At 58.0% G+C, this 19323-nt stretch overlaps 1 protein-coding gene across 1 annotated transcript in view; it reads left to right on the top strand.

Moving 5' to 3' along the window:
- LRFN1 (leucine rich repeat and fibronectin type III domain containing 1) overlaps positions 1-19323 on the top strand; it is a 55824-nt gene that overhangs the window by 19984 nt on the left and 16517 nt on the right. Inside the window, exon 2 of the mRNA XM_077840538.1 lies at positions 17021-17078. The gene's annotated coding sequence lies outside the window, so the exon portion shown is untranslated. The remainder of the gene's footprint in view (positions 1-17020; positions 17079-19323) is intronic.

The following is a 19323-nucleotide window of genomic DNA, read 5'->3' as shown; positions in this document are numbered from 1 at the left end:
CTTTGTACAGAGCTTTGGCGGCTAGCCAGGCACAGTCCCAAGGAGCACTCGTGCTGCCCAGAGAACAGGCTTTCAGGCATCTCTCCGTCGAGCAGGGCCTAGGAGTCAGAACTCCTGGGTTCAGTTCCGAATTCTGGGTGACCATGGTCCTGCCATTTCCCCCTTGGAGGTAAGAAATTGGCTTTCTCCTTCCGGGCATTGCAAGTGGCCTCATTGATTGGGGATTTGGCCCTTAATTCTTTGAGAGCCTCAGCGTCGAGGCGCAGGACGGCCCGTGCCACGCAAAGGTCCATTTGAAGACGAATGGTAGGGCGTTGTCATTATTCATTTAAATAGACAGGGCTCTCCAGAGCATGGGCCGCATCCCCAGCTGTGAAATCGGGTGTAGCTCCACTGGACTCAATGAGGCCAGATCTCCGCTGGCGTGAATCCGATGATGCCACTGGCCATCAGTGGAGGGTTTGGGCCTGAGTTTCTGGCTTCCAAAGGATGGGTCCTTGCACACCTGGGAAGAGCCAGTGACCTGAATGGGCAGCTCCCCATGCAGAGTTGCTCTTGTGTGTCAGCGGGCAGGGGCAGGCTGGTTGTTTTGAAATCTGCTTCCTCTACGTGGAGACCTTCCCTTGGCTGCAACAGGACTGGAGGGGAGCATGAAAGGTGAAATTTTGCCCCCCAGGGCAGAGGGAATCCCTCTGGAGCCCAGCCAAACAGCAGGTTAGTCCCAAAGCTGGGGCTAGAGCCCGGCTGGCCTGATTTATTGCACCTTGCTCCAACCACTAGACCCTGCTCCCTTCCTAGAGCTGGGATTAGATCCTGGGAGCCCTGACACCTGCCCACCCTGCTCTAACCAATAGATATCTCTCCTCTCCCAGAGCTGGGGATAGAACCCGGGAGTCCTGACTCCCAGCCCCCCCTGCTCTAACCACTAGACCCCTCTTCCTGCCCAGATCTGGGGAGCGAACCCAGGAGTCCTGGCTCCCAGGCTGCCCTGCTCTAACCACTAGACCTCGCTCTTCTCCCAGAGCTGGGAATAGATCCCAGGAGTCCTGACTCCCAATCCCTTACCCATTACTAGACACCAGGTCCTTCCAGAGCTGGTATAGAACCCAGGTGTCCTGAGCCCTAATTCTTTGCTCAGACCACTAGACAAATGCTTTTTTTCCCATAGCCAGGAATAGAACCCAGGAGTCCTGATTCCACGCCCCTCCCCCCGGACTCGACCCACATTTGCCTTAAGTCACTATTTGCTGAATGCTAATATTTAAATACAGACAAAGACTTTGGAAGTGGGGTACAGCGGGCCATGGGGGGGATGAAGGCAGTGAGGTCAGATGGTGCTGTTTTAGCCTCCCCCCCCAGCCCCGCTTGCATTGCATTGCATTTCTCCGCTTGTTTTGGTATTTCTGTTTGTCAAACCATGTTTATATTAAAACAACGGCTCATTAAAATTCCCTTTTCCTGCTTGGAGATTTTTATTATTATTTATTTTTTAATTGGATTCCTGCCTCATGCTGCCCTTTAAAAAAATTGTGTTTTTACAAAGAAGCAAAGTGAGTCAAGTTTGTTTTCCAGAGGTTTAACCTTTGTCCAATTATTATTTATTATGAATCGTTATTTATTATGACTACGTCATAATTAATAACCTTTGGGTAGATTTTCATTTCCGTGAGTATTTTCCTGGCTTGTTGGGTCACTTGGTTTTGGGTTGTGTTTCTTTGAGTTCCTGAAATAAATAGGTAAATCGATAGATGGATAGATAGAGGTATGTGAATGGAGATAGGTAGATGGGTGTGTATGGGGAGGGATGGAGGGGTATGTATGGGGATGGACGGATGGGTGGATGGAGAGAGGGGTGTGTATGGGGATGGATGGATGGATGGAGGGATGGAGGGGTGTGTATTGGGGTGGATGGACAGATGAATAGAGGGATGTGTATGGGGATGGATGAACCGGTGTGTATGGGGATGGATGAAGGGATGGAGGGGGGTGTATGTGGATGGATGGATAGAGGTGTGTATAAGGATGGATGGATGGATGGATGGATGGATGGATAGAGGGGTGTGCATGGGGATGGATTGACGGATGGATAGAGGGGTGTGTATGGGGATGGACGGATAGAGGCGTGTGTGTGAGGACGAATGGATGGATAGAGGTGAGTATGGGGATGGAGGTGTGTGTATAGGGATGGATGGATGAACTGGTGAGTATAGGGGTGGATGGATGGATGAATAGAGGGATGTGTATGGGGATGGAGGGATGGATGGATAGAGGGGTGTGTATGGGGATGGAGGGATTGATGGATAGAGGGGTGTGCGTGGGGATGGACAGATAATTTTAAGACATCTTTTATTCGTGGCAACATAAGATCACTGCTTGGATAGTCTTTGCCTGGCTTCCAGATGCAGGGTGTCGTGAAAGGCTCTTACAATGAGCATGTGGGTCAGGCCTTCAGCTGGTGTAAATCAGCAATGCCTTCCATGGGAGCTGCCCCCATTTTCACCAGCTGGGGATTGGGTTCCGGTGCCTTTCGGCAGTTGAGGGTTGAGTAAGGGGGGTACATCCAGGAGAAGAGGAAGAGAGACGGGGGGATTCTGAGAGCTGGTTCCACTGTTTCTCTGCCAGTGTAAATCAGGAGTCGCTCCGCAGCCGACACACTGGTGCAAATCTGGTGTGACTGAGCTGCAAACAAAGACCCCCGGTTTTTGCGTCGCACAGGGGCCCCGGGCGCTCACGTACCGCAGCCCACCGTGGGCGTGAAGCGCTCCCATTCAGATCCAGTGGTGTCGCACGTCCAGTTTGTGCTGGTGTGAAGGCACGCAGCGCTCCCCAACCAGCGTGGCTAACTGGTCCCACCCCAGGCGAATTGGTGCTCGTTACTCAGCCCACCATCACCGTGTCCACTCAGCCGCGGCCTCGGGGCGTCTCCTTGGCCCAGAGAGCAAGACTTCACATTCCTGCTCCCACCCTGGGAGAGCTGGCTGGGAGGGAGGCAGTGTGGCCCAGTGGGGAGAGCCCTGGGCTGGGACTTTTAGTCCCAGCTCTGCCTGCTGGGTGACCTTGGACAAGTCACCCCTCTCGGTGCCTCAGTTTCCCCATCTGTCAAATGGGGATAATGCTCCTGACCCCATTTCGTCCCCAGCTCTCCTTCTCCCACCTGCCCACTCCTTTCCTTTCTGAGGATGGCCAAGAGATCAAAGCAGTGACCAGATAAACGAGGATGGGGGGAGTGTCCTGAGTGAATCCTGACCCTCGGCAGTGGGGGTAGAAAGATGTCATTGGTGACTGCCTTCAGGGCGTAGGGGTGAATCCCTTAAAATGGGTGTGGGCCTATCGCATGGGAACATACCGAATGGTTCCTGCTTCTTTTGGTGGATTATTATTAGCTAGCAGGAGGAGAAACTGAGGCACAGAGCAGCGCAGTGACTTGCCCCAAGTCACCCAGCAGCTCAGTGGCAGAGCCAGGACTGGGACCCAGGCGTCCTGAAGCCCAGCCCTCTGGGTCATGCCACGTGCGCAGGGCTCAGCTCTCCTACTGCCTGCCCTCTGCGCCGGCTGAGCGGTCCCCCCCACCTTGTGAGTCGAGTGGCCCTGGAAGTCGTTGGAGGTGTGCGGAGGGCGCCCAGCTGTGATGCCAGCCCCGTGAGTCGCTCCGGCCTGGGGCTGTGTGTTTATGGAGCTCGCAGCCTACTCGGAGAGCTCGGCCGGCATCTGGGCTGCCCATTCTCTTTGCAAAACCTGGCTCGTTTGTCTTCTCTACGCGGCTCTCGGCTACGGGGACACCGGCAGGCGGTGGAGAGAGGGGAGCCGAGGCAAGCCCTGGCTGCACGCTTGGGGGAAGCGAGGCCTGTTCTATGCAGCCAGACCTGGGATGTCCTGATTGGTCCGGAGCCAGAAGGAGCTGGGGGAAGGATGGCCTAGTGGTGAGGGAGCCAGTTGGGTGACTGGGATCCTGGGTGAAGGCAAGCAGGCAGGAGCTTGGGAGCTGGGAACCGAAGCTAGGGGTCACCGCTGGTGTCAAGGTCAGCAATACCAGGTACCAGGTCAGGGTTGGGGGGGCCCCGGGAATCGATCGGGAATCAGGCTCCTAGTTAGACCTGAGGTCAATGCCGGGAGCTCAGAAGCAGGGTGGTCACAGCAGCTAGCTGGAGACCCCCATTGCTACCTGGACGCTTCCTGGTAGGCCCCTTATATAGGATCAAGGAGCCAATCGGGATTGCCAATACAACTGTCAGTCAGATCACTCAAGGAGGAACTTCCTGTGGCGTGCCGCCTCTGAGGAGGGCGGGGAGCAGGGTGGTGTTGGCGGTCCTGCATTCAAGTCCCACCAATCCTTACACTTCGACCTGGATCCCTCAAAAGAGAGCTAGGCCTCTCCTCCCCAAGGGGCTGATTCCCATGGGAGTTAGGCACCTAAATACCTTTGAGGAGCCGGGCCTCTGAAATGAGGATAATTGCCTGAATTGGGCCCCTGCCTGACCTCCCGGGGGTATTATGGGGATAAATACCTTAAAAGCTTGTGAGGCACTTGGATATTACAGTCGTAGGCTCATAAAAACCCCTAAGATGGGTACATAGCTCCCAGAACAGCCACGTAGGTTGACATACTAGGGACGAGCTGTGTGTGTCTAGTGTGGTGCACCGAGGATTGTGTTGGAATTCCAAGCTGTCACTGCAGGCGTGAAGGGGTTTCCCGGATCCTGCTGCCAAGCTAGAGGGCTTTGTAGGGAAGCGTGAGATCAGATTCAATCGGCAGTGAGCCACCGACAGCAAGGTGAAGTGAATTACGCCCCTCTGCCTTAGTGAGCAGCCTGCTTTGTCTCTCTCCGTTTTGGGGTTCTTGAGTGTTAAGGGTCTGGATTGTGAGAAATAAAGTCATGTTAAGTTGCAACCTTCCCACAAGAGTGTTGCATGTTTTTATCTAACTTCTCTGGGCGTCCGCTGGGAACACAACATCTAGCTTCCAGGATTGCTAAGTGGGGCTGTGACTCCACCCACAGGGGCTTTGCCAGCTATTTCCAGAGTCCTGAAATTAGAGTTGGGTGACATTTTTTGTGCATATCTCTTTTTTGGGCTGAAAAATACAGATTCAGGGCCATGGAAACAACTGGGAACACCAGCATGGTTTTGGCACTTTGTTTTGGTTGAAGTAAAAAAAAAATCAGGCTGTTTTGTTTGGCGTTAACATGTTTTGATTTTGCATTTTGGAATTTCGCTCCGATTTCCTGAAAAGATGAACCCATGAAAAATAGGTTAAAAACCCTCAAAAATGGAAAGTTTTGCCACTGGGGTAGCTGGGAAGTCCACCTCGTTCTCTGCTTAAACAGGGGTGGGCCCAACCGCAAGGGAAGTTGTCAGTTCAACCTTCCACAGGGTGGTACTTCGAATCCTAGGACTGGAAGGGACCTTGAGAGGACTCGAGTCCAGTCCCCTGCACTCAAGGCAGGACTCAGTATTATCTCGACCATCCCTGACAGGGGTTTGTCCAACCTGCTCTTAAAAATCTCCAATGAGGGAGATGCCACAACCTCCCTGGGCAATTTATTCCAGTGCTTCACCACCCTGACAGTTAGGAAGTTTTTCCTAATGTCCAACCTAAATCTCCCTTGCAGCAATTTAAGCCCATTGCTTCTTGTCTGATCCTCAGAGGTTAAGAAGAACAATTTTTCTCCCTCCTCCTTATAACAACCTTTTAGGTACTTGAAAACTGTTATCGTGTCCTCTCTCAATCTTCTCTTCTGCAGACTAAACAAACCCAGTTCCTTCAATCTTCCCTCATAGGTCATGTTTTCTAGACCTTGAATTGTTTTTGTTGCTCTTCTCTGGACTTTCTCCAGTTTGTCCGCATCTTTCCTGAAATGTGCTGCCCAGAACTGGACACAATCCACCAATCGAGGCCTACTCAGCGCGGAGTAGAGCAGAAGAATTAATTCTCGTGTCTTGCTTACAACACGCCTGCTAATACGACCCAGAAGGATGTTCACTTTTTTTGCCGCAGTGTTACACTGTTGACTCATATTTAGCTTGTGATCCACTCTGACCCCCAGGTCCCTTTCCGCAGTGCTCCTTCCGAGGTCGTCATGTCCCATTTTAGGCCCAGGTTCTAATCCCCATACCCCCTCTTGCTAATCCTGCTCATGAAATTATCAAACCCTTCTTGAACGAGGGGGGAGATTTTGTTCAAAGGCACAGTGGCTCTGGGTGGGGGTGGGGATGGCATCTCCCAGCTACCTGCCTGACCTCCCTGGCTTCGAAAGACCTCCCCCGCCCACGCCACCGACTGGAGGTTGCACAGGCGATTGGCAGCAGAGCCCCACCACGGGGCTGCCTTGTCTGGCATTAGGGTGGCCAGGTGCCCAGTTTTCCACCGGAAAGTCTGGTCATAAAGGGGACCTGACTGTGTCTGGTCAGATCTACTGACCGGACACCCAAAGTCCGGTTACTGTGGGCGGGAGAGGCGCTGGGTCATCACCCACGCTAGCCCCTACTCAGCCGGGACCGTCTCCTACCTTCGTCGGGCAGCTCCCAGACCCAGCTCCACAGGCAAGTCCCCCCGGACGGAGGAAGGGGGGGAAAAAGCAGCTAGTGATGGGGGGGGGGGTAGATGAGTGGATGGGCGGGGCCTCGAAGGGGGGAGAAGCGGGGCAAGGGAGGTTCCCGCTCTCCTGCTGGGGTGTCCAGTTTTTAAATATTACCAAATTGGTCACCCTACCTGGCATCGATGCGCCAGGTGGCACGTGGCAGAGCGCAGGCGTGAGGCCAACCGGAGGGCTCCAGGGGCCTGCGTGCGGGAAGCCGCCATGTCGCCATTTGGCCTGGCGGTTGCACCGGGCCGCGTGCGATCAGCCAAGCCAGTGCGCTCAGCTCTCACGCTTTCCTCTTGGCCTTGTGCAGGCCTGCCTGGGTAACAGGAATAGAAACACATCCCGAACGAAATGGCACGGGTCTTCGCCCGTCCTCCCCCGCCGCCCACACTGGCTCCAGAAGCCAGCCGACATCTTGCTGGCTCTGCTAACCTAATTGGAAGCAGCCTAAGGAGGATGACATATGGGTTAATTAAGCCGTGCCCGAAAGGAACAGTTGAAATGGGGAAGATAATTCACTAGGACTGCGTGCGTCCGCGCCACCCCCGTGCACGTGCCCCTTGACTCTGCGGGCAGGGAGGTGGCTGGATGCGACAGGGGAAGGAAAGGAGGCTGGATGGCTTGAACTTGGGCCCCCCTAGCAGCTGCCGTGGCTCAGGGGCTGGCCCTCGAGGGCGCTGGTTCGAATCCAGCCTGGACTGGCCGTGCCGGCTGCAGGGTTTGTTAGGGGTGAAAAGTTGATGTTCTGTGCTTGCTTCACGGCGTGGCAAAAAGCATCAGACGGGGCCAGATCCTCACTGGAGTAAACTGGCATCACTCTACTGCCATCCGTGCTGGTTTACACCAGCCTCTCCGCCCTTTGCAGCCCTGGTCAAGAGGGAGGAGATCAGATCAAGTGTTGAGAAAAGGGGCAAACCCCACGCGACTGCAACGCGGTGGTGTGATTATCTTTAATAGGAAAATAGAAGCTAATATCAGTTCTTAGACAATCGCGGTTCAGGTCAGCCCTGTGGTTTCTTCGTGATCTCAGTGGAAGGGCATCAGGCAGACAGGGTGTCCAGGAGCATCATTATATGATTCAGAGGACTGAATAAAGAATTACGGACACACGCGAAAAAGCCCCTGTCGTTAAAAGAACGTTATGTAGGTTGCAAAGTCGAGGCCTGGGAAAACGACAGGAAATGCCAACTCTGCGACTGACTGTGCGGTTCTGTGCCTGACCTGCAAGGAGGCAGGGCCCAGAGGACACCAAAGGTGAGATTCCAGTGCGCACGCACGACGGGACAGTGGTCAGGTGCACGGCCACTGTCCCGCTGGCATTGCACCCCAAATACCGTTTGAACGGAGTTTTTTGCAGGGCATTTCCTGCCATTTTTGTTTGTGAAAGGGAAAAATAAGGCGGCTTATGCACCCTTTGCAGGACTTGCAGTCTCAGCCTTCTCTCTTAAGAAACAGGTTTTTAACACCTTGGGCTACAGAACTAGCTATTAGGGCAGCCAGGTGCCCAGTTTTCGACCGGAAAGTCCAGTCAAAAAGGGGACATGACTGTGTCCGGTCAGATCTACTGACTGGACACCCAATGTCTGGTTACTGCAGGCGGGGAAGGCACCGGGTCATCACCTACGCCAGCCCCTATTCAGCCGGGGCTGTCTCCTACCTACATCAAACGGCTGCAGCTCCCACCCTGGGCTCTTCAGGCGAGTCCCTCCTGACCCAGGCAGAGGAGTGGGAGGGGAAAAGCAGCGAGCAACAGTGGGGAAGGGAGAAGAGGAGTGGATGGGGCGGAGCCTCAGGGGAAGAGGCGGGACAGGGGTGGGGTCTCGGGGGGAGGAGGCGGGGCAGGAGAGCATCCAGTTTTTAAATATTACCAAGTTGGCAGCCATATGCTGTCTCCATGTGTGGTTGGGAGAGGCCAAAGTGAGGGGCTGGGCTGGGGCTGGGAGTACAGGGGGAAGTCAGCCCACCTATCCCCACCACTTATTCCCCCCAGGTGCTCTGGCAATTCCCGTGCATTCCCAATGCAGCATCTACGTTGGTGTTGTTAGCCCAGGTTTAGAACGGTCCTGTTCTGTTGTTAATTTGTCAAGTATTATTTTATTAGGTGGCGGGGGGGCTTAGTGGTCAGAGCCCTGAATTGGGACTCAGGCAACCTTGGTTCAAATCCCAGTTCTGCTACTGGCATGTCATCACTGCCCCCCACCCCATGCCTCAGTTTCCCCCCTCTGTTAATGTCTTCTTTGTAAAGTGGTTTGAGACCTACAGCTTCTGATAGGCTGCCAGCACTTCTCGTAGCAATCCAAGTGATAGAAGAGAAAGGGGGATTTGTGATGGCTTCAGCTAACCCTGAATGGAAGTTGCTGTAACAAAGAAAAGGCACTTTCCTGACCCGAGGGTTTTCTCCCGGCCTCATTTCATAGGCCTGCTGCAAGCGATGAGGGCTTAGGGTAACAGGCCTCCTTTTTAATGGAAAGAATTAGGCAACCTAAATACAGGGGTCCCCGGTTATTCTAGGGGGAGCTGGCAAAGAGTCACATAATGAAGGTAAGATTGTCCATCGCTCTTGTACCACCATTTACACCTGGGCAAATCGGTGCGAAACGTTCCCCCTTGGATGACAGTGGTGGGAACGTTTTACTCTCATGGCCGGATTCCCAGCTGATGTCAGTTTGTCTGCAGTTCAGTGCAGGAGCGGAGTTGCTGTGGCGATCGGGGAGAGGGTCAAAAGCCAGACAGATCCTGCGGCGGATGGCAAGAAAGCTACCGCAGAAGGATGGAGACGCGGCGGAAGGATGGGCGGATCGCAGCGTGTGGGCTACGGGTTCCGCACGGGACTTGTGGGGCGTGTCCCCCTCTCGCTGCTGCATGGCTGGTTCAGTGGGGAGAGTGCCCCTGCACTGAGCCCCCCTGCTCCCTGCAGCACAGCGCCCCCTAGTGCCACGCTGGGGCGTTGGGGGCAGACCTCACTACCAGAGGAGAGCGCCCCCACCCTGTTCCCTGCAGCACAGCGGCCCTTTAACCAGGGCCGGGCGATCCAGGCTTTGGAGCCAGCCGGCCTCCCTTCCCCCAGTCCAGCCACCTGGGTGGCTGGCTGCGGGGGTGGTGTTATTAGCAGTCTGTGCACGGTGCTGCGGGGGGAGACGGGGGGGGCGGCTCCGGCAGCTGGCGGCTCTGTTTGTCGACAAGCAATCTCACTTTTATCAAGCGCTGATTTTGAGTCAAAGCATGTCAGGAGGAGCTGGGCCCGCTGTGTTATTCCCAGCACGTCCCCGCACCCGCTCGGAAATAACGGGGAAAGGAAGAGGGGGCAGCCCATGGGGCGGAGGGAGCAGGGCTCAAGGGGTCATCACCCAGGGCTAGGATCTCACCCACTGGGGCCGGCTTGATCCTCGATGCTGGTGGCCTCCCATCCCAGCAGGAGGAAAGAGCCCCCTGTCCCGGAGGCATTGTGGGGGGCTGAAAATGGTGCCGGGGGGAGGAGGACACTAATGACTAGGGTGATGGGGGTGGAGGCAAAGGAGTTCAGGGTGGAAGAGAAGGATGAAGTCGAAGGGAAGGGAGGCTGGGAAGAGGATGGGGATGGAAGGGAGGGGTTGGGGAGGGAGAGGAGAGAAATGGTGGGGAGGGCTGGAGTGTGTGCCGGGGGGGAGGCTGGGGAGCTGGGCCTGCGGGGGGTGCGGGGGGTTGTGCTCGGCAGCCTGGCCTGTTTCGTGGGGTTGCTGAGCCCCTCTCCCTGGTGGCAGGGGAGCGGGGACCCCCGCGGGCAGTGCCAGGTGGAGGGAGGGGCCCCGCTCTCAGAACTGGGGACGGGCGAGGGCTGGGCCCATGCTAGGGTGACCAGGTCTCTGATTTTGGACCGGAACACCCGCTCGACGAGGGATCCTGGTGGCAGTGCTGACCGGGCCGTTGACTGTCCGGTTGGCGGTGTCGTGCAGTGGGGCTGGCGGGCTCCCTGTTAACCTCTGCGCCGCGTGGCTCCTGGAAGCAGCGGTATGTACCCCCTCCAGATCCTACGCGTAGGGGCAGCCCCGGGGCTCCGCACGCTGCCCCTGCGTCAAGCGCCGCCCCCGCAGCTCCCATTAGCTGGGAACCACGGCTAATGGGAGCTGCGGGGGCGGCCCCTGTGGGCGGGACAGTGTGCAGAGCCACCTGGCCGTGCCTCCAGGTAGGAACCGGAGGGGGGACATGCCGGCTGCGCCGCCCAGAGCCTGCACCCCTGAGCCCCGCCGCCCACATGCTCCAACCCTCTGTCCCAGCCCTGATCCCCCTCCTGCCCTCTGAACCCCTCAGTCCCAGCTCTGAATTTGACATCGGGCCTGTGCAGCGTAGCCCTGGGTGGCAGGGAGCCCCTGGGGGTCCCGGGGCGGGGCAGGCTGACAGCCAGGGAGCTCACAGGGTCTGTCCTGATCCTGTCGCTTTGGTTCCTCTCAAGCCCACCCTGGCCCCTGTGCTCTTTCCCTTCCAGCCTGAGCCCGCTGGATAACGGCTCCATCCCTCCCAGTGCTGCTGCCACGCACCAGAGGGGGGCGCTGTCTTCCCCAGGCCCATCAGGCTTTGCTCTCTCCCCTCTGAAATCAGCTGCTCCTGTCCTCCCAGTCTGATGGGGCAGGGGGTGAATCGGGCCAAGATCAGTAGGGCGTCGGTGCCAGGCCCCCGGCTGAGTCCCCGAATGTAGCCACCTCCTTCCCCTTCTGGCCTGCTGTCTCCCCCTAGCCACCCCCAGCTGCTTCCCCTTCCCCACCCCAGATCCCACTGCCCCAGCTCCCTCATCACAGGCGTCCCCAGGCTGGCGAGAGAGGGGCTCAGGGTGGGACAGTGGGGGGATTAACCCGCGACGCCTCAGTGCTGACCCCGGGCAGGATGGGGGGGCCGGGCTTTGACACCCCGCCCTGGCCTGTTGGCGCTAAGAGGCTTTGGCTAAAAGGGCCTTGCTGGGAATGAGGCCAATCGGGCCTCATGCCGACGAGAGCGAGCGAATCGGTGACAACAGGCGGGAAAAAACAACCCATCTGATCCCCCTCTCTGCCAGCCCCCCCTTGTCCCCCCCCCCCCCACGATCGCCTCGCCTTATCGCCCGAAATTGAATACAAGGTGCATTAGCCACATCAGCTTGACCGAGGGCCCTGGAGCCGGCGGCTCTGGTAGGGAGGGAGCCAGGAAGCTCAATAAGGATTCGGATATTAAATCCACCTCCCAGCCTGGCAGATAAGGGCTGTAATATGCCCCCCTTCCCCCCTCCCCGCCCAGCCCAGGCAGCTGGCAGGTCCCGGCGAAGGGAGTCCAGACAGGTTGGGGGCAGGTGAGTAGATTTTGACCCTGTGCCCAGGGCCTTGTTCTCTGGCAGCCGCTGGGTTCAGCCGTCCTGCTAAGCAGGGCTGGACCCCGGCTGAACAGCGGTGGGGAGACGTGATGTGGGGAAGGCCGGGGGGGCTCAGCAGGGGGCGCTGGGCTGCAGGGGACTCGGGGGGGGGGGGGCGCTGGGCTGCGGGGAGCGGGGCGGGGGCTCAGTGGGGGGCGTTGGGCTGCGGGGAGTGGGGCGGGGGCTCAGAAGGGGATGCTGGGATATAGGGAGCGGGGCGGGGGGCTCGGCCGGGGGCGCTGGGCTGCGGGGAGCGGGGCGGGGGCTCAGGAGGGGATGCTGGGATGTAGGGAGTGGGGCGGGGGGCTCGGCGGGGGGCTCTGGGCTGCGGGGAGCGGGGCAGGGGGCTCGGCCGGGGGCGCTGGGCTGCGGGGAGCGGGGCGGGGGCTCAGGAGGGGATGCTGGGATGTAGGGAGCGGGGCGGGGGCTCGGTAGGAGGAGCTGGGCTGTGGGGAGCGGGGCGGGGGCTCGGCGGGGGGCTCTGGGCTGCGGGGAGCGGGGCGGGGGGCTAGGCGGGGGGCGCAGGGCTGCGGGGAGTGTGGCGGGGGGCGCTGGGCTGCGGGGAGCGGGGCGGGGGGCTAGGCGGGGGGCGCTGGGCTGCGGGGAGTGGGGCGGGGGGCTCGGCGGGGGGCTCTGGGCTGCGGGGAGTGTGGCGGGGGGCTCGGCGGGGGGCGCTGGGCTGCGGAGAGGGGGTGGGGGGCTCAGCGGGGGGCGCTGGGCTGCGGGGAGGGGGCGGGGGCTCGGTGGGGGGCTCTGGGCTGCGTGGAGCAGGGCGGGGGGCTCGGCGGGGGGCGCTGGGCTGCGGAGAGGGGGTGGGGGGCTCAGCGGGGGGCACTGGGCTGCGGGGAGCAGGGCGGGGGGCTCGGCGGGGGGCGCTGGCCTGCGGGGAGCAGGGCGGGGGGCTCGGCGGGGGGCTCTGGGCTGCGGGGAGTGTGGCGGGGGGCTCGGCGGGGGGCGCTGGGCTGCGGGGAGCAGGGCGGGGGGCTCGGCGGGGGGCGCTGGGCTGCGGGGAGGGGGTGGGGGGCTCAGCGGGGGGCGCTGGGGTGCGGGGAGTGGGGTGGGGGGCTCGGCGGGGGGCGCTGGCCTGCGGGGAGCGGGGCGGGGGGCTCGGCGGGGGGCGCTCTGCTCTTTCAGTTGGTACTAGGCAGCCGTGCCCTCTTTCACATAATATGTAAAATCTAGGTCCTGCTGAAGCCCCCCTGGCTTTTCACCTTCCCGTGGGTTTAGTGGCCTTATCCCCCGGTGATCCCACGCCGCGGCCCCGAGCACGGCACCGGCGCCGGTTAGCTCTGTCCCTGCCGTGCCCAGCCTCGGCCCGACGGTCCCCGTCTAATTCCCCGGATCTGTCGGTGCAGCCTCACCTCTCCCACCGCCAGCACCAGGGTCTAGATCAAGCCCACTGCCCCCTGCTGGATGGGACCAGAGCTGCTCCGACCTTGGGTGGGTCATGTCGCCCTCTAGAGGCCCCCAGGGGGACTGCAATTGGAAACCCGGTTGATTCCATGTGTTGCCTGTTCCCTTTGGTTTCGGGCCCGAAGCATTCACCTCCCCCTGCCCTGGGATCAGCGGAGAGCTGCTGTTACGTGCTCCTTTATTTCTAGCGCGCCTTCAGTTCACAGGGCCCCCTTGCCAGCGCAGCAGGGCCGGGTTCTGGCCTCAGCTCCGAGAGGCTCAGGGCCCTGGGCAGACACCCTGTCTATCGTCACACAGAGCCCAGAGCACAGGGCGTGGGGTTGTTTCTCAGGCCCTGTTCTGGAATGGGGCAGGGGTGAGTTTGCCTGTTAAATAGCTGCTGTGGCCCCCGTGACCCAGGAGTGGCCGGGCTCCCAGGAAGGGGGCACTCCCTAGGGAAACTGACACTGTGCGCTGCCCAAGGGGCAAGGCCCCACACAGAGAGGGGGAGTGACTTGCTTGCATTTGCACAGAGCAGGAGAGGTGGGAATAGCTCAAGGACAGACTCTCAGCTCCCCACTCTCCGACCACCAGCCCCCACTCCCCTGCCAGAACTGGGAATAGGACCCAGGAGTCCTGGCTTGCAGCCCCACCAGGCTCTCACCACTAGACCCCACTCCCCCCCCAGAGCTGGGAACAGAACCCAGGAGTCCTGGCTCCCAGCCCCCAGCCCGCCTCTAACCGCGCTCATGTCAACAGTCTCCTCCTGCTCTCTGTTCTCCATGGCTCCTTTTCTGTCTTTGCCTCACGCTAGAGCAGGTGACGTGGGAGCTCCCTTCCTTTGCAGGCCTGCTCCCCCTCCCCTCGCCCTTGTTCCCAGAGCCTTTGAAACAAAGATCCCCCCGGTCCGAGCGGGATTGTCATGTCCCCGGGCTCTCGGCAGGTCCCCGGGCTCACTAGACACCCCTTGCTGGGAAGGGCAGCACCATGGGCTCCGACAAGCTCTTTTAGGTGCCACCGTTCAAACACGCGCGCAGCCAGCCCCTGCTGTGCTAAGCCGTGCGGGATCTCCGGCCCTGTGCCATGGCACTGCCAGCCGGGGGCTGTGACGTGACGGTGGAACACAGCTCGCCTGCTGCCGCCGTGGGCATCTCCTCTGGCACGGGCCAGCAGTGGCTTTCAAAGCACGTCACAGAGAGAGCTTGTGAGCAGCCCGAGCTTTAGATGCCCTCTCCCAGGGGGGAGAGCCTGCCCGCCTGCCCGCCTTTCCCTGCCACATCTCCTGCCCCATGTGAGCCAAAGGGCCCTGTCACCTGGCCCCCTCGTGCCGTCATTGGCAAGGGTACAAGGTGGGCGTGAGACGCTTCTGGATGGTCCCGATTCGCACAGGGTGTGCGAGGGGGAGGAAGGTCTGGGGAAAAAGCTCTAAGATGTCCACCCGGAGGTCAAAGCATCAGGGAGGGGGGAATCCCAGATTCTCAGCAGTGTCAGTTCCCCCCCGCCCCAATCAGACAGAACGGGTCAATCAGAGAACCAACCAAGATGGTCAAAGCTGGCAGTGAAGGTCCCACTGAGTTTCACCTCTCAGACCTTAAGCAGTTCAATTGGGTGTCAACTCTTAAACCTAGTGATGTTCACTAGAACCGTATGAACCATTTCACCACTGAGCCTTTTAGTGAGAACATCCAACTAATGTGCCTATCTCAAACCCCTTCCCCGTCTGCTGAGAGCTCCCCCCACTCACACGTACTCCCCAAAACCCCTGTCCTGCCCTTCGGCTTCATCTGGAGTGGGAAAAACTGAACATTTCGGGTGCTGTCAAATCACTGGGATATTGTACTGAGCTAAATAATCCTGGGTGAGCTCACTGACTAGGACAGTGAGTTCACGGCAACTCTGCTTTGATTAATGTCCATGAAACTTCAACTTTCTGGTGATGAATGAATGGATAAATAGGTAAATAGATATTTTGATTCTATGGTTCCTAGGTGCTACATAATACAAATGGCCAGCTAGCTATAATAAAGCAAGAGAAAGATTTGCTAGGGGACTACAGAAGGGATTGGATAGATAGAAGAGAGTTTGTGAAGTACGATGGAAGGATGAACAGAGAGATGGTTAAATCCTTTGGGTGGGTGGGTGGATGGATGGATGGATGGATGGATGGATAAAGAGATGGACAGATACTATGAATAAATAGACAGGAAGAGAGATAGGTAAATGTGCATGAATGGAAGGCTGAAAAGAAGGATAAAGCGGTAGATGAATGGGAGGCTAGCTAGACCCAGGGAAGGTTAGAGAGAGATGGATGAATAGATGGAAGGATGGAGGGATAGATCGTGATGGTTAAATATTGAGGATGGATGGAAGGGTGGGTAGAAGGTAGAACAATGGCTAACTAGTGGGCAGGGTGGTGGGGGCATGGCCAGATTTGGGGCGTGAGTGTGGCCTGAGATGGGCCTGGATTGCACAGGGCGAGTCCAGGGCAGCTGGGCTGTGCTTGTGAGGGCATTGCAGGGCCTGGCTGTCGTTGCAGGGTCTGGGGTGGACCTGGCATGGAGAGGGAAGGATGGAAAGATGGAGAGATACCAGGGACGGAAGGTGAGGTAGAAGGATAGAGAGATGAACCGACAGATGGATAGGTCGAGGGGTAGATAAATATTGTGGATGGAGAGAATGGTGGGTAGGAGGAGAGAGAGATAGGAGGAAAGGATGGATGGATGGATAGGTAGAGCCATGGAAGGTCGGAGAGAGATGGCTGGAGAGATACTGGGGAGGGATGGATGGATAGAGGGAGAAAGAGGTGGCTGGATGGCTAGTTAGATCAATGGATAACTATGGTGGCTGGTTGGAGGGAGATGGCTGGACAGACAGAAGGATGGAGAGATACGGGGGATCCCCTGGCTGGACGCGTAGAAGGAGAAATTCGAGGACGGACAATGTCTACAAGCACTGGAAGGGTGAAAATGACACAACCGCTGTCATGAGCTGCCATGGCGGGTGGAACCTGAGCCTTGCAGTGCGCAGAGTGCCAGCCATCACTGATTGGGCTAAGGGAGGGACTCCTCCAGCCTCCTGCGGCAGTAGGCTCTTATCCACTGCAGACCAACCCGAGGGCAGACACGCAACACCCAGGGGCCTGAGTCCAGGATCTGAGTTCAAGGCTCTGTACTAATGCACAGCTGAGGGATGGGCGTGATTCCTCCTGATGGGAGAGGGGGGCCTGGGGAAAGCATGGTGGGTCTCTGGAGTTGACCCTGAAGATGGGCAGAATGAGATCTCCCAGGGACCAAAAGGGGCAGTGGCAGAAGGGGCCCCGCAGGGTCCCTAGGAAGAAAGGACTGGAGATCAGGTTAGCATCCAGGTGCCCCAATCATGGCCCAGGCTCCCATTGTGCCAGGTGCTGTATATTTTCTTTTGCTATTAGGTGTATTACAGTAGCACCGAGGCACCCCAGGCCCCCATGGTGCTAGGTGCTGTACATGTTTATGGCTATTAGGTGTATTATGGTGGTGCCGAGGTGTGGCGCTAGGTGCTGTGAGCCACTATGCCATGGGGGGGAGGCCGTGCCACCTCGCCCTCAGGCCCCACCCCCTCCACCTCCGCATGCCCCTGGCCCCTGGACTTGGGGAGGGTGATGATGGGGGCAGGCGGGATGGCTGCTGACATCTCTCTCACTCTCTCTCCCCAGGCAGTGGCGGTGAAGGCTTGCATGCCCGGCGAGAGGCGGGATGAATTCCTGAGGAGAGGTAATTGCCAACGTGCCATGTGCTGGGTGGGGGCAGGGCGAGGGGGGGAGGGCATGGCCAGATTTGAGGTGCGCGTGTGACCTGAGATGGGCCCAGATTGCACAGGGCGAGCCCAGGGCAGCTGGGCTGTGCTTGTGAGGGCATCGCAGAGCCTGGCTGGCGTTGCAGGGCCTGGGGTGGACCTGGCATGGGTGTTGCAGGGCCTGGTGCAGGCCTGGCACAGGCTTGGCATGGGCCTCGCAGGCTCTGTGCTTGCCAGGCACAGGCCATCTCAGCGGAAGGAGCATTCGGCGCAATGAGCAGCGAGGAGACCCCATTGCCCTGCTGCTGTTCTGAGAAGGCAGGTTAAGAGTCAGCAGTGAGCCCTTGTCACCAAGAAGGCTATTGGCACATTGGTCTGCATTAGTAGGAGCATTGCCAGCAGCTCGAGGGAAGTGATTATTCCCCTCTATTCGGCACTGGTGTGGCCACACCTGGAGTATTGTGTCCAGTTTTGGGCCCCCACTACAGAAAGGATGTGGATAAATTGGAGAGAGTCCAGTGAAGGGCAACAGAAATGATTAGGGGTCTGGAACACATGACTTATGAGGAGAGGCTGAGTGAACTGGGGTTATTTAGTCTGCAGAAGAGAAGAGTGAGGGGGGGATTTGATAGCTGCTTTCAATGACCTGAAAGGGGGTTCCAAAGAAGATGGATCTAGACTGTTCTCAGTGGTGGCAGATGACAGAAGGAGGAGCAGTTGTCTCAAGTTGCAGTGGGGGAGGTCTAGGTTGGATATTAGGAAACACTATTTCACTAGGAGGGTGGTGAAGAAATGGAATGGGTTCCCTAGGGAGGTGGGGGAATCTCCTTCCTTAGAGGCTTTTTAAGGCCCGGCTGGACAAAGCCCTGGCTGGGATGATTTAGTTGGGGATTGGTCCTGCTTTGAGCAGGGGGTTGGACTAGATACCTCCTGAGGTCCCTTCCAACCCTGATCTTTTATGATTCTAAAGCTGAACGCCGATGAACGCATGTAGGCCCCTCTCAGACATGTGCTGCATTACCGCTAGGCTAGACACGGGGGGGACCAACTGGCCAGTGTGTGTGACATCTGCAGAGAAGAGGGTCAGGGATGGCCCTGCCTTGGAAGCTTTAACTGAAGCCAGAGCCACCCGTGCTGTTATCCCTGGAAGACCCGAGTTCAGTCCTTGGGGTGCCAGCCACAGTGGTGGGCATCTCGCCAATACTTTAAAACATTGCCATTGATTATTGGAATCAGAAGATTCTGCGCTTGACTCCTGGCTGTCTCGCCCAGTCTGTTCCCTGGAGGTTTCAGAGCCCAGAGCAGTGGTTCCTTAACTGGTTTATTTTAGACGGCATTAGGAATACATGAATGGGAACACCGCGCTTTTGGCTGATGAAAGACTAATGCAAGTAAGCCGGCTTTTATTTAAAATGATAATTCATTCGATTTAGACGTACGCAATAGGGTTAGAATATTTTAAAGAATTACTCAGAATTTGAGAGGGTGTTGAGTGATTAACAGCAGGGTTGCAAGGTTCTGTTGCAGGCACGGGCCAGGACCCTATTATGCCAGGGGCTGTACCTTTTTATTCCTATTAGGTGTATTACGGTAATACCTAGGTGCTCCCATCATGGACCCGGCTTCCATGGCACTACACGCTGTACATTTCTGTTGCTATTAGTTGTATTACGGTAGCACCTAGGAGCCTCAGGCATGCACCAAATCCTCATGGTGCCAGGAGCTGTACGTTTTTTGTTGCTATTAGGTGTTTTACAGTAGTACCCAGGCGCCCCCACTCCTGGACCAGGGCGCCAGGTGCTGTACAGACGCAGAACACAAAGTGGGTCCCTGTCCCAGAGCGCTGCCCGTCTAAGCAGATGAGACAGCCCGAGGGTTGTGTCTTGGGGCGGAGGAGGGTGGTACGTTTGTTATGAGAACGCTCTGCCCCCCCGGCTGATCGGTGCCATGTTAACTGGCCTGATGGCCGTTTGAAGGGATCTGCGGAGGGAAACACCGGCAGGAAATGATGTGAATGGCAATGGCAGGGTAACCCACTTCCCAGGCCCTGGAACAGCTGGGTGATGGCTGCCTATCTGTCTATGTCCCGGCTGGCCCGGGCAACTCCTCCCCAGGCTGGCACCCCAGGTTCCAAGGGGATCTGAATCCTGCATTGGCAGCAAACTGTGACAGACCCTTGCTTGTCTACAGGGGGAGCTAATCCAAATGAACTCTTAAAATGGG

Source organism: Eretmochelys imbricata, chromosome 23 (assembly GCF_965152235.1).
Source record: "Eretmochelys imbricata isolate rEreImb1 chromosome 23, rEreImb1.hap1, whole genome shotgun sequence".
In the NCBI taxonomy this organism is placed as follows: Eukaryota; Metazoa; Chordata; order Testudines; family Cheloniidae; genus Eretmochelys; species Eretmochelys imbricata.
This window is presented reverse-complemented; position numbering and strand designations above follow the sequence as displayed.